Here is a 13,607-nt window from a genome sequence, read left to right on the forward strand (position 1 = left end):
GGGGGAGGAGAGGGAGAAGCAGGCTTCCAGCTGAGCAGGGAGCCTGACGTGGGGCTCCAACCCAGGACACTGGGATAATGACCTGAGCTGAAGGCAGCTGCTTCTGACTGAGCCACCCAGGCACCCTTTTAGTTAGATTCTAAGGCTATATGTGGTTGGCAGACATGCTAAGAAGAAGGAAAAATACTCAGTTTAAAGGTGAGAACTTTGATACAATTTATCTTTGCCAACAACTGTCTCAAAGAAAATAAAAGGTTTTGGTTCTAAACATAAGAAAATGAACAGTCATTCCAATACCTTCCCAAGGAGCTGGGTCCATCTATTTTCAGAAGTCAAGAAAAAATAAATGCTGGAGATCACTGCCAGTGGGATCTAGAGGATGATATATGGTACTGTTGAAAATACAAGCCTCTGCAACAGAGTTTTTGTGGGGTGACATCATAATTTGTGAAGTATCTCACACAGACCTTAAAATAGTAAAAAAACATACAATTTGAAATAAAAATCCAGAAAGGTTATCGTGTTTTAAAAAATATTTCTCATTTGGAAAATATTAGTCAATGTTTAATCTTGGAGGCCATTTAGTTCTTAGTTCCTGGAGTCTAGAGGATTGTAAAAATAGCTACTGATCCCACTTGTTTGCTTTGACAAAGCAATCTACAGTGTATAAACTAACAGCAGCCTAGTGGTATTTTATAAAAGTATAATAAATGATTAACAGATAGGTAGAATGTGTCATTTAAAACAAGGAGGATGATTCAGGACAGGGAAGATGACTGGCACAACAGTAGCTACATTTGCCATACTGAGCATAAGCAGGAGCAAATGAAAGGGAAAAAGGAGAGGAAGAAAGTGAATTCTTAACTGTCATTTATTGTACATAGTAGTCAATATAGATGATTAAGCAGTCATATGGCTGTAAAAGGGAAATTAATAGGTCCTATTTGTAAGGTTTACTAAATCCAAATGATCTATTTTCCCCACATGCAACATTTTCCCTCAATGTCATATCTACCCATCCCCTTAAAGTATCTTTAGTGAAAACCACCCAGGTATTATGAAATTTTAATACTGCTGAGATTGGTCTTTTTTTGTTAAAGGGAAACTGAAAATCTGTTTAATTTTGCTCTTGGGAGACTTTTGAAATATTATAGACATAACACTTAAATGCCTAACAGTTAAACTATATCTCTAAATAAAAAAACAGCTGCAATTTTTGATCAGACATGCATCTAATAATAATATATACACAATAATTAAAGAAAGATCCTATGTATACTTAGAATGAAAGGAGACTCACTGATTCTTTTAGGAGGTAATCATGATGGGTTCCTCAATGAAATATGTGGCTACACATTAGGATATGATAACAACCATTAGGATATGATAAGGGGGGGCACTAAGATGGTGGAGAAGTATGAGGACCCTAGACTTTCCTTATCCCTTGACACAGCTAGATAAATATCAAATCATTCTGAATACCCAAGAAATTGATGTGAGGACTGACAGAACAAACTGCACAACTAAAGGGAGAGAAGAAGTCACAATGTAGAAGGTAGGAGGTGTGGAGATGTGATTTGGGGGACAAAAGGATCACAGATGCTGTGGAGGTGAGGGAGCCCTGATCACGAGAGAGGTGAGGTGGGAGAAAGAGAGAAAGATAGAGAGGAGCACATAGAGGATAGCACAAGGAAAACACCCAAAATCATTGCTGGGAAAATGAGAGGGACTGATTATCATGAGTTTTTACAACAGTGGAGCTAAAAGACTGGTTTTAGAGGTCCAAGCAGTGTCAGGTGTGGAGCCCAGCGGGCACTGCAGTGCTCCTGTGGAGAAGGAAACAGAAGCCTGGGGCAGATAGCATGATCTGAGGGTCTCCTGGGATGCACTGGTAGAGACAGTTCTCCCTTCCTAGAGCACATCTGGGAGCAGTGGCATTGCCTCTCTAGAGACAAAAGAGCTGGTGAGTACCATTATGCTCTCCTGCTCCTTAGCATAGTTGCAGAGACACCAGCTAAGGGCAGCTAACCTGGGCACTGGCTTTCTGCTATGCTTTACTCCAAACTCAAAGTTCCTGTGTATTGGTGCAACTGTCCCCCTGGGACAAACCTGCATCAGCCCCAGCATGGCAAGACTCTCCCGGAGAGGACCAGTGCAGGTCTGCCTTATGCCAGGTCCCTAGAGTTTGGAGTCATAAAACTCATCCAGCCTGCCTGAGATAAAACACAGGTGCACTGCATTGCCGGGTGGGAAGACAGCCACGACACAGACAGGCTGAAGGCAGGGATCTGAGGTATGCCTGGGACACATGAGGGGAGATTGTTTGCTCTTCTCTGAGGGCTTCTCAGACAACCGAAGGTGGGAACTCCCCTCTCCGGGATGAGGGAGAGGGCTGGTGCCATTTCCCTCCCTCATCCCCCAGTATAAGCTAACTTCAGTAAGCAGCACAAGGCCAACAGTGGCAGCATAAACCACTTACACCAAGTCTCCTACCACACCCCCCCAACCATGCTCTGCAGATGCTCTTCACTAGGAAAAGTGTGCCTGAGAACCAGAGCAGCAGGCCCCTCCCACAGAAGACCAGCACAACCCCTGCACACACCTAGCCTATTGACCACAGACTGCTGCAAAATGTCAGCTCTAGTGGAAATAACATCAGTCTCTTTTAACAAGCAGACCAGAGCACACCTAGTTAAAACTCACCATACTCTGGCAAAGGTCCAAACACTCCCCACTGTAGGTAAGGAGAAACTTTAAAGAGGACTGACCTGAGGGAAAGAACAACCAAAACATAGTAGCAGAGTGCACACAGCCTACACAAGAAACACTTCCTGAAGCACCAGGCCTTGGACAGTATATGACCTCTTCTTAATAAAGCCATTACTCTCAGGAGCAGGAAACAAAACAGCCTTTCCTAATACAGAGAAGAAGATAGAGACCTAGACAAAATACCGAGACAGAGAAATTCATCCCAAAAGAAAGAACAAGAAAAGGTCATGGCCAGGGATCTAACCAAAACAGTAAAAGTACCATAATTAATAAGTACTTGAGCCAGAATTTAAAACAATAATCATAAAGATATTAGTTGGGCTTGAGGAAAAACATAGAAGACACCAGGGAATCCCTTATTACAGAAAACCAGTCAGGCTGAAATAAAAAATGCTATAACTGAGATGCATAATCAACTAAATGTAATGACGTCAAGAATGGAAAAAGTAGATGAATGAATAAGTGATATCGAAGATAAAATTATGGAAAATAATGAAGCCGAAAAGAAGAGGGGAAAGAAAAATATTGGATCATGAAAATAGACTTAGGGAACACAGCAACCTCATAAAGTGTAATGACATTTGTATCATAGGAGTTCCAAAAGAAGAAGAGAGGGAAGAAGGGGCAGAAGGTTTATTTGAGGAAATTATAGCTGAAAATGTCCCTAATCTGAGAAAGGAAACAGACATCCAAATCCAGGAGGCACAGAGAACTCCCATCAAAATCAACAAAAGCAGGCCCAATGCCAAGATATATCACAGTAAAATTTGCAAAATATAGAGATAAGGAAAACATCCTAAAAGCGGCAAGAGAAAAGAAGTCCCTAACTTACAGGGTAAGACAAATAAGTTTAGCAGCAGATCTTTCCACAGAAACTTGGAAGGCCAGTAGAAAGTGTCATGATATATATATGCCGAATGGGAAAAATATGCAGCCAACAATACTTTATCCAGCAAGGCTATCATTCAGAATAGAAGGAGAGATAGAGTTTCCTAGACAAAAACTAAAGGAGTTTGTGATCACTAAATCAGCCCTGCAAGAAATATTAAAGGGGACTCTTTGAGAGGGAAAGAAAGACCAAAAGTGACAAAGACTAGAAAGGAACAGAGAAAATCTCCAGAAACATGGACTTTATAGGTAATACAATGGAACTAAATTCATATCTTTCAATAATCACTCTGAATGTAAATGGACTAAATGCTCCAATCAAAAGACATAGGGTATGAGAATGGAGAAAAAAAAGAAGATCCATCTATATGCTGCCTACAAGAGAATCATTTTAGACCTAAACACACCTCCAGATTGAAAGTGAGGTGATGAAGAACAATCAGTCATGCTAATGGACATCAAAGAAAAGCTGGAGTAGCCATCCTTATATGAGACAAACTAGATTTTAAACCAAAGACTGTAATAAAAGATAAAGGACACTATATCATAATAAAGGGGGCTATCCAACACGAAGATTTAACAATCATAGCTGGGAGCACCCAAATATATAAATCCCAACTTGGGAGCACCCAAATATATAAATCAATTAATAACAAACATAAAGGAACTCATTGATAATAATACAACAATAGTAGGGAACTTTAACTCTCCATTTAGAGCAACAGACAGATCATCTAAACAGAAATCAAGGAAACAATGGCTTTGAATGACATACTGGACCAGATGGACTTAACAGATATATTCAGAACATTTCATCCTAAATCAGCACTCTTTTCGAGTGCACATGGAACATTCTCGAGAAGAGATCACATACTGAGTCACAAATCAGGTCTCAACAAACACAAAAAGATTGAGATCATACCATGCATATTTTCAGACCACAACACTATGAAACTCAAAGTCAACCACAAGAAAAAATTTGGAAAGACCACACATACATGGAGGTTAAAGAACATCCTACTAAAGAATGAATGGGCTAACCAAGAAATTAAAGAAGAAATTTAAAAAAATACATGAAAGCAAATGGAAATGAAAACATGATGGTCCAAAATCTTTGGGATGCAGCAAAAGTGGTCATAAGAGGGAGGTATATAGCAATGCAGGCCTACCTCAAGAAGCAAGAAAAAATCTCAAATATACAACCTAGCCTTACACCCAAAGGAGCTAGAAAAAGAACAACATATAAAGCCTAAAGCCAGAAGAAGAAGGGAAATAATAAAGATTAAAGCCGAAATAAATGATATAGAAACAACAAACAAAAATGCGGTAGAAAAGATCAATGAAACTAGGATCTTGTTCTTTGAAAGAATAATAATTGATAAACTCCTAGCCTGATTTATCAAAAAGAAAAGAGAAAGGACCCAAATAAAAAACACAAATGAAGGAGGAGAGATGATAACCAACACCACAGAAATATAAATAATTATAAGAGAACATTATGAAAAATTATATGCCAACAAATTGGGCAATCTGGAAGAAATGCAAAAATTCCTGAAAACATAAATCACCAAAACTGAAACAGGAAGAAATAGAAAACTGGAACAGACCCATAACCAGCAAAGAAATTGAATCAGTAATAAAAAATCTCCCAACAAACAAAAGTCCAGGGACTGATGGCTTCCCAGGGGAATTCTACCAAACTTTATTTTATTTATTTATTTATTTATTTATTTATTTATTTATTTAAAGATTTTATTTATTTATTTGAGAGAGAGTGAGCACGAGCGGGGAAGAGGGGCAGAGGGAGAGGGAGAAGCAGACTCCCCAGTGAGCATGAAGCCTGATGTGGGACTTGATCCCAGTACCCTGGGATCATGACCTGAGCTGAAGGCAGACGCTTAACTGACCGAGCCATCCAGGTGCCCCTCTACCATTTAAAGAAGAGTTAATATCTGTTCTTCAGAAACTGTTCCAAAAAATAGAAATGGAAGGAAAACTTCCAAAATTCATTCTAGGAGGCCAGCATTACCTTGATTCCAAAACCAGACAAAGACCCCACTAAAAAAGAGAGTTACAGGCCAATATCCCTGACGAACATGGATGCTAAAACTCTCAACAAGATACTAGCAAATTGAATCCAACAGTACATTAAAACAACTATTCACCATGATCAAGTGGGATTTATTCCTGGGCTGCAGGGCTGGTTCAATATTCACAAATCAATCAACATGATACATCACATTAATAAAAGGAAGGATAAGAACCATATGATCCTCTCAATAGATGCAGAAAAAGCATTTGCCAAAGTACAGCATCCATTCTTGATAAAAACCCTCAACAAAGTAAGGTTAGAGGGGACGTACCTCAACATCATAAAGGCAATATATGAAAGACCCACAGCTAATATCATCCTCAATGGGGAAAAACTGAGAGTTTTTCCCATACGGTCAGGAAAAACACAGGGATGTTCACTCTCACCATTGTTATTTAACATATTGGTGGAAGTCCTAGCCTCAGCAATCAGACAACAAGAAGAAATAAAAGGCATCCAAATCCACAAGGAAGAAGTCAAACTTTCACTATTTGCAGATGACATGATACTCTATATAGAAAACCTGAAAGACTCCACTAAAAAATTGCTGGAATTGATACACGAATTCAGTAAAGTCACAGGATACAAGATCAATGTACAGAAATTTGTTGCATTTCTATACATCAATAATGAAGCGGCGGAAAGAGAAATCAAGGAATTGATCTCATTTAAAATTATACCAAAAATCATAAGATATCTAGGAATAAACCTAAACAATGAGGTAAAAGATCTGTACTCTGAAAACTATAGAACACAGATGAAAGAAATTGAGGAAGATACAAAGAAAAGGAAAACCATTCCATGCTCATGGATTGGAGAACAAGTATTATTGAAATGTCTATACTAACTTAACGCAATCTACACATTTAATACAATCCCTATCAAAATACCACCAACATTTTTCACAGAGCTAGAACACACCATCCTAACGTTTGTATGGAACCTCAAATAACATCAGTTTATTGAGAATGCCCCAATTTTTATCTGCATCCTAGGCTTATTTTAACTCCAGTCTCGTACATCCAAAAGCCTATCCAATATCTCCACTTGGACAACAAATACATTTCAAACTTCATGTGTCAAATATCAAAAGCCTACTCCTCTTTCCAAAGCCTTTTTATCTCAGTCCTCCTCAGTTTAATCAACTAGATTGTATCCTTCCAGGTGTTCAAGCTTCAGTCATTCCTGACTCCTCTTTTCTTCACATTCTTTGTACAATCCATCAGAAAAGACTCCATGGGCATACTTTTAAAATACTTCTGACAGCTCATATTTTTTTTTATCATTTACTGCTATCACACTGTACTAATATACCATCAAAAAATCTGCAATATTGCAATAATTTCCCTGCTTCCCCTGTTGCATCTGTAAAATCTTTTCTCATCACAGCAATCACAGTGATCATTTTATGGTGTAATTCAAATCTTGGCACTCTTCGGTTCAAAATGGTCCAGTGGCTTTCTCTTTCACTTAGTAAATGCCATGCTCATAATATTGCATGGAAGGCGATATGATCCGGACCTGCTCCCTCTCTCATTTCTTTTACTACTGTCCCTATCACTCACTCCATTCTAGCCACACTGGCTACCTTTTACTCAAATATGTGAGTCTTGTATATTCTAGCTTTTTCTCGAATACATAGGTCATTATCAAGGCCTTTGTTTTGGCGCTTACTCTTACATAAAAAGCTCTTCCATCAATGTTCACATGCCTTGCATCCTCACCTACTTCATTTCCAGTTGGGCTTCTTTGACCACATTATATAAAATAACACCTCCCCCCTCCCCCCGTTTCCAGCACTTGTCATAGTCCTCCATTATACTTACCACTGTTTCACATAATCTGTAGCCCTTTCCCCCTCAATTTTTTGTCTCCACCACTAGACTGAACATAGGGATTTGAAACTCTTTTGTTCATTGTTATCATCAGCACATGGTACAATACTTAAGTAAGTACTTAAGAAAAATTCCTGAATGAAGTTGCTGAATTTGAAATGTTTTTGTTCAGAGGGAACATGTTATGAATAAGCATGAACTTACAGAAAAGAGAGGTGTAAATGAAAATTCTGAGAAATCAAATAGAAAGTTCTCAGTTGATTGACACTCATTGTCAGAACTTTGTTTTACCTGCATAGCACTGTGTTCAAATTCTTAGAACATTTTATCTCACACATAGGTAATTTCACACTCAGGTTTACTGAGTGAAACATACCTGTGAAACATCCCTTGCATTTCTGCTTTATCCATGCAGAGTTCATTTCAGTTTCTGCCCTGGAGGGAGCTCATGTCTGGAACTGTATTAAAGATTTTTAAATACTTTAAGTCTATTCCTTTGGAAACTTACTATCAGGTATTATTACAACCTCCATTTTTCAAAAGAAGTAAATGAGGCTCACGTAATTAACATGTTTTGCAAGGGTAAAAGAGTCAAAATTGAAGTCATTTTTGTCTGACTTCAAATCCATGTTCTCTCTATGGAATAGAAAGACCTAAACTAGTGAGCTAATAGGACTCTGAATTCATGATGCTTTTTAAGTTAAAAAAATAAAAAGCAAAATGGACAGGGTACAAAGTTTATAACGTACAAAAGTTGATATTACAGGACAATTCATCAGAAAAAGCTTCAAAAGAAAATATGTAGTGGGCCTGTATTTTAATGTGCCATAAAAAAATGTAAGGTCTTACCTGTGTTACCTTGTGAACATGTGATAGATATTGTGTTTGATTCTTCTCTGCCTTGCAATGTATTTCTGGGAGGCTCATCCTTATGAACTAGATTAGCAAACTCCTTTGCCCTCTGGTTCCAGTTTCAGCTAGTGGGAGGAATTAGCAGAACATAGGGTGGACTAGAGTATGGCCAAGGTGTCTACTATCTAGGTTCCTTCATTGCTTCTAGGGAATATCACAACTGCTGAACATAGTTCTCTTTGACTTGTGGGAAGCTCTCCTATCCCTTGCTCATTCAGGCTTCCTACTCTGGGGTACTACACCTCTAACGGTTCTCTTAACTTCACCCACAACTTTATAATTAGCTGCTTTATTAAACTCTTCTTAATTACCCCATTTGTGAGTATGCCATCTGTTTCTTCCTGGGATTCTGGATCATACAAGAGATAACAAAAATCATAAAAAATATCATATTCTTAAGCAAGAAGTGGTTGAAAGTAATTAAGGACAGGTTGTCCATCAGGGAGGGGGCAAGGATACAGTAATTATTAAGGGAGATTGGTAGTTATATATTAAAGAGGAGAAAAGAAAATATATACATTATTTATGGGCCAGAGGAGACTCTTGCAGTATAATGTGAGAAACGGAAAGAATTATAAACTAACTTACTATAAGTCTTTGTTATGTATATTTTGTAAAACAAATGCATGATCCAACTTGAAATAGTGTTGGTCATCAGTTGACAGAATGTTCACTATAGTGGCTACTATCCTCAAGATAATGTCAAACATGACTTGTAGATTACATTGATTATATCCTTGATATAAACTGGCATAGGCAATGACCTCAGAGATGTTTACTGTGAGTTGTATGGTTTAGAATTTGAAATAACTTTTACAGAAAAAGCATTCTTCTTACTACATAGAGGTTTGCTTAAATAGATTTCATTCTACATAGACTTCCCATAAAATTGGAATCTAAAGTTAAATTTTACGGATATAAAGTCATGAAATCTAATCTTAATAAAGAAAATTTCAGAAACTGCTTTGGGACTAGAGATTTATATAGCTGTAGAATAGAAGATTAATGGAGTAGAAAGTCTGAAGTCCACTAACTGCAATTCCTTCTCTTTTTAGACTTGGTATTCTGCCTATTATCTGGCAAATTTGTAATATCTCTCTTCAAATTTTTCTTCTTTTTATATGATTTCCACTTTAAAAATGGTAACTATCTTAGCCTTTATTTTTCTTTAGTAATAAATAAGTCTCTCAATAACTTTTAAAACTGGTGTAAGTTTCAAAATATGAGACTTTCTGATTGTGGTCTCTCCCAATTCTTATTAGAAAGAGCCCTTGCTCACAAGAAGATAGGAAAGTTTCAACTTTGGCATTTTAGACAAGCATTTTTCATATTATTTTACTTTAATATGGGCCCAGCATATATTCTTTTTTTAAATTTTATTTTATTATGCTATGTTAATCACCATACATTACATCATTAGTTTTTGATGTAGTGTTCCATGATTCATTGTTTGCATATAACACCCAGTGCTCCATTCAATATGTGCCCTCTTTAATACCCATCACCAGGCTAACCCATCCTCCCACCCCCTTCCCCACTAGAACCCTCAGTTTGTTTCTCAGAGTCCATAGTCTCTCATGGTTGGTCTCTCCCTCCGATTCCCCCCCCCCTTCATTTTTCCCTTCCTACTAACCAGAGCAACACAATAGATTGAATAGTACATCTACTGTTCCTAGTTATCTGAATTTCCTTAACATTTTTTTATTGCCTTAATGAACCCTTCTTTTTTTGCACTATGCTTCTTTATTTTTATACTTTGGAAAGAAATTTTAATACAGAATTTTCCTTTAGATATTATAGTTTTAAATGTTTCTATACTTAAAATTATAATATACCTAAAGAAAAATATACAGAATGATTTATCTCAGAGTGAATGCCCATATTACTTCCCCTGAGGGTAAAAAATAGAGTTTTTCAAGTATTCCCCCCAAATACTTCATTCCTCTTTCCACTTGCTACTTTCTCTCCCCCTTACTAATATATTAGAGTCATTATGATTTTTTGACTGATCATTCCTCCCTTTCCTTTTAAATTCTACTCCCTAAACTTGCATCAAAAATCATCTAGTTATGTTTCATCCATCTTTATTTTGGGGGAACATATATAGATAGAATTACACAGGATATATTCTCAGTTCCTGGCTTTTTTGCTCAAAATTATTTTATTAGATTCATGTATGGCATTGAACATAGATATAGTGTGTTCATTTCCACAGCAGTATGACATTTCAATTTTGAATTTATTCTACTTTTTAGTATATAATGCCAACATTTTTTTCCCCAAAATGATGGCTTAAATATTCACTCTCACCAGCAGTCTGGGAAAGCATCTCCTTCACAATATGGTCCTGGGATAGAATTTGTAAATGAGATGAACTTATGTATGCATTAGCAGGTAGAAGTTAAGCAGAAACCACTATTTTTGGAAAATCATGGCAGTTCTTCCAATCATCCAGCATAGCCTTTCAGCCCTTTACTACCCAGCTCCTCACATATTTGGGTAAGCCATCATTCCTATATTGGCTACCTAAATCATTTTATACAGTTTATTTAGCATTGATGCCAAACCTGAATAATAAGCTAATATGTTCCATGTACTGATAAGGATGGTAGATATGAAAAAGGAAAGAAAAGAGCACTTGTAAAGTAGAAACGAGAAAAAGGCAGGAGTTGGTGGCTAATTAGGCATGATGAACTAAAGAAAGGGAATGTTTGTTACCAGTGATTCTGAGTCATCAGACCTAAGTAACTGGGAATGTGATGCCACTGTAATCATAGAAGTTAAGAGGGAGTGTCTGCTGTGGAGGATGACGTATTCAGAATGAACATTTTCAAGAATGTTAAAGGACAGCAGGAGATTGGGAGAAAATGAACAATAAACATTGAAAATATGGAACCTGGTTGAGATCACAAATGAAGAAGTGAATTTGGGACCACTTTGAAGGTTGTAATAATTCTCACAGTGATCACTACCTTCGAAGGTTGTAATACTTCTCACAGTGATCACTATCACTACAATAGAAATAGAAAAAAGTGATCCTTTATATCCTGAATATGTACACAGATTTGCATAAACTGACATCAAATATTATAGCTGTTACCTTTTTTGCAATCCTTCTAATCAGGCAAATTCATAAATGATTTGTTTTACTCTATGACATCGGTACTTAACACATAGCTGTGCTGTCTTAAATCTTAGATTGTTAATTTCTTGAATGTGGACATGATAATTTATATATGGTTAGCTTCCTAACAGTATCTAGCACATAGTTAATATTTCTCAAATATCTGTTCAATTAAAGAAGCAAACAGATGAATAAGTGAGAGGCAGATAAATAAATGTGGTAGCATCATTATTCTGTGTATAACCGAATAAACAAATCTTTCCAACTTATATAAAATAAATGTAAATGAGTTATCAAAGAAGATTGCCTTACCCTTTAGAGCTTTAGGTCCAAAGTATTGTTTAGGGAGGCTGGTCAACTGACATGTCCTGGGGATCTGGAGATGACAGTCATCAGAGACTGCCAATGTGAGATGGAGCAAATACTCTCACATAAATCCAGACCATGTTGTGCAACCCCTTCTTAACCAGAATCTTGTAATACTGCCAAGTCAAGAACTTTATTCTTTTTGTCTTCTCCTTAATTTATTTTGCCATCTCCTGCTTCAGTCTGAATCCAATCAAATAGTGCTTAGCACTTTTTTTTTCTTAATTTACCATCAGTCTTGCTATATTAATTCTCAAAGTATGTCATATTCTGGGGCAAATTAACATTATAATAAAAATAGTTACAACTTTCCTTTCTACAGTACATTATAAATCACATCTTTTCTGTTCTTTAGTTTAATGATATAACACAATCACCACCAGCTTCTAAACCTTACTTTTATGACAGAGATTCCTACCCACTGATCTAATACCATCTTTATTCATAACAGAAGCATGAGTTATAGATGATTACCCTGACTCAAAGAATAAAGACCACATTCCCTGCTTCTTTTCTTATTGCGGTAGCCAAGAAATATAAGCAAAATCTGTTAGTAAAGAAACCTTAAGAAAGCATTTGAGGTGTTCCTTCATTCCACCTTCCTATTGGCTGAAACACAAATGCAACAGCAGGAATGCTGGCCGCCATCTTGGATGATGACATCAACAAGAAAATGGAAATTAGGGTTAAGGATGACAGACTAGAAACACAGAAGGAACCCAGGTCTCTGGTGATTATGTAGTCGTCAAACCAACAGAGGAATAGTTACCTCCAGACTTCTTCAATAGGAGAGATCAATAAGCTTCTACTCACTTAAGTTACCATAATCATTAATTAATAATCAAACTTAACACTGACACTATACCATGTTATGGCCAAATGCCCAAAGATTGATCAGTATTTCATGTTCTAAAATCTAAAATCTACAGAACATAGATCAGATTGCTGCCATTTTACCAGTCAACTTTGTAAAGGGAAGATCTATTTTATAAAATTATTCTTTTGATACTAATGATATGGATGGATGTGGCAAAAATTCTCTGAAAATTTGGGGATGAGGCAGGCAGCAGCAGATGACCAAGACAACTTTTCCAAAATATCTTTTCTGTGAGTGACCTTTGATATTGTAAATCTTAAACTCTATTTTCTTGTATTACCTTTACAAGTGAGTGATGTTAATAAGTAAAAATTGTGTGAGAAATATTGTATGCCTATAAACAAAATTTACTCAGAGTAAGATGCTAAGAATTATATTGTGTTGTCTGATCTTTTCTATGTGCAGTGTGAAATGAAGTATGGTGGGTTGTTTTAATTTCACTAATAAATATGTCACACTGGATTTAAAAACTGTGCATAACATGAATGATAAATATGTTATTATTGGGAAATGACTGGACATAGATATTATAGTCTAGGTAGAACCATGTGACTCATTAACTTTTCTTTATAAGTTCATACAATTGTCTTGACAAAGCATCTATTTCTAAATGCAACATATGCTTCTTAATAAACTGTTTACAACCATCATTTTGTCATAAAATCAAAGAAAAGGGATATTTACTTGGCAGATGGTGCAATCATAACATTTTGGGTTTATAATACCAAAGTTTAATTTACATTG

The sequence above is a fragment of the Phoca vitulina genome, unplaced genomic scaffold (genome assembly GCF_004348235.1).
Source record: "Phoca vitulina isolate PV1807 unplaced genomic scaffold, GSC_HSeal_1.0 scaffold18, whole genome shotgun sequence".
Taxonomy (NCBI): domain Eukaryota; kingdom Metazoa; phylum Chordata; class Mammalia; order Carnivora; family Phocidae; genus Phoca; species Phoca vitulina.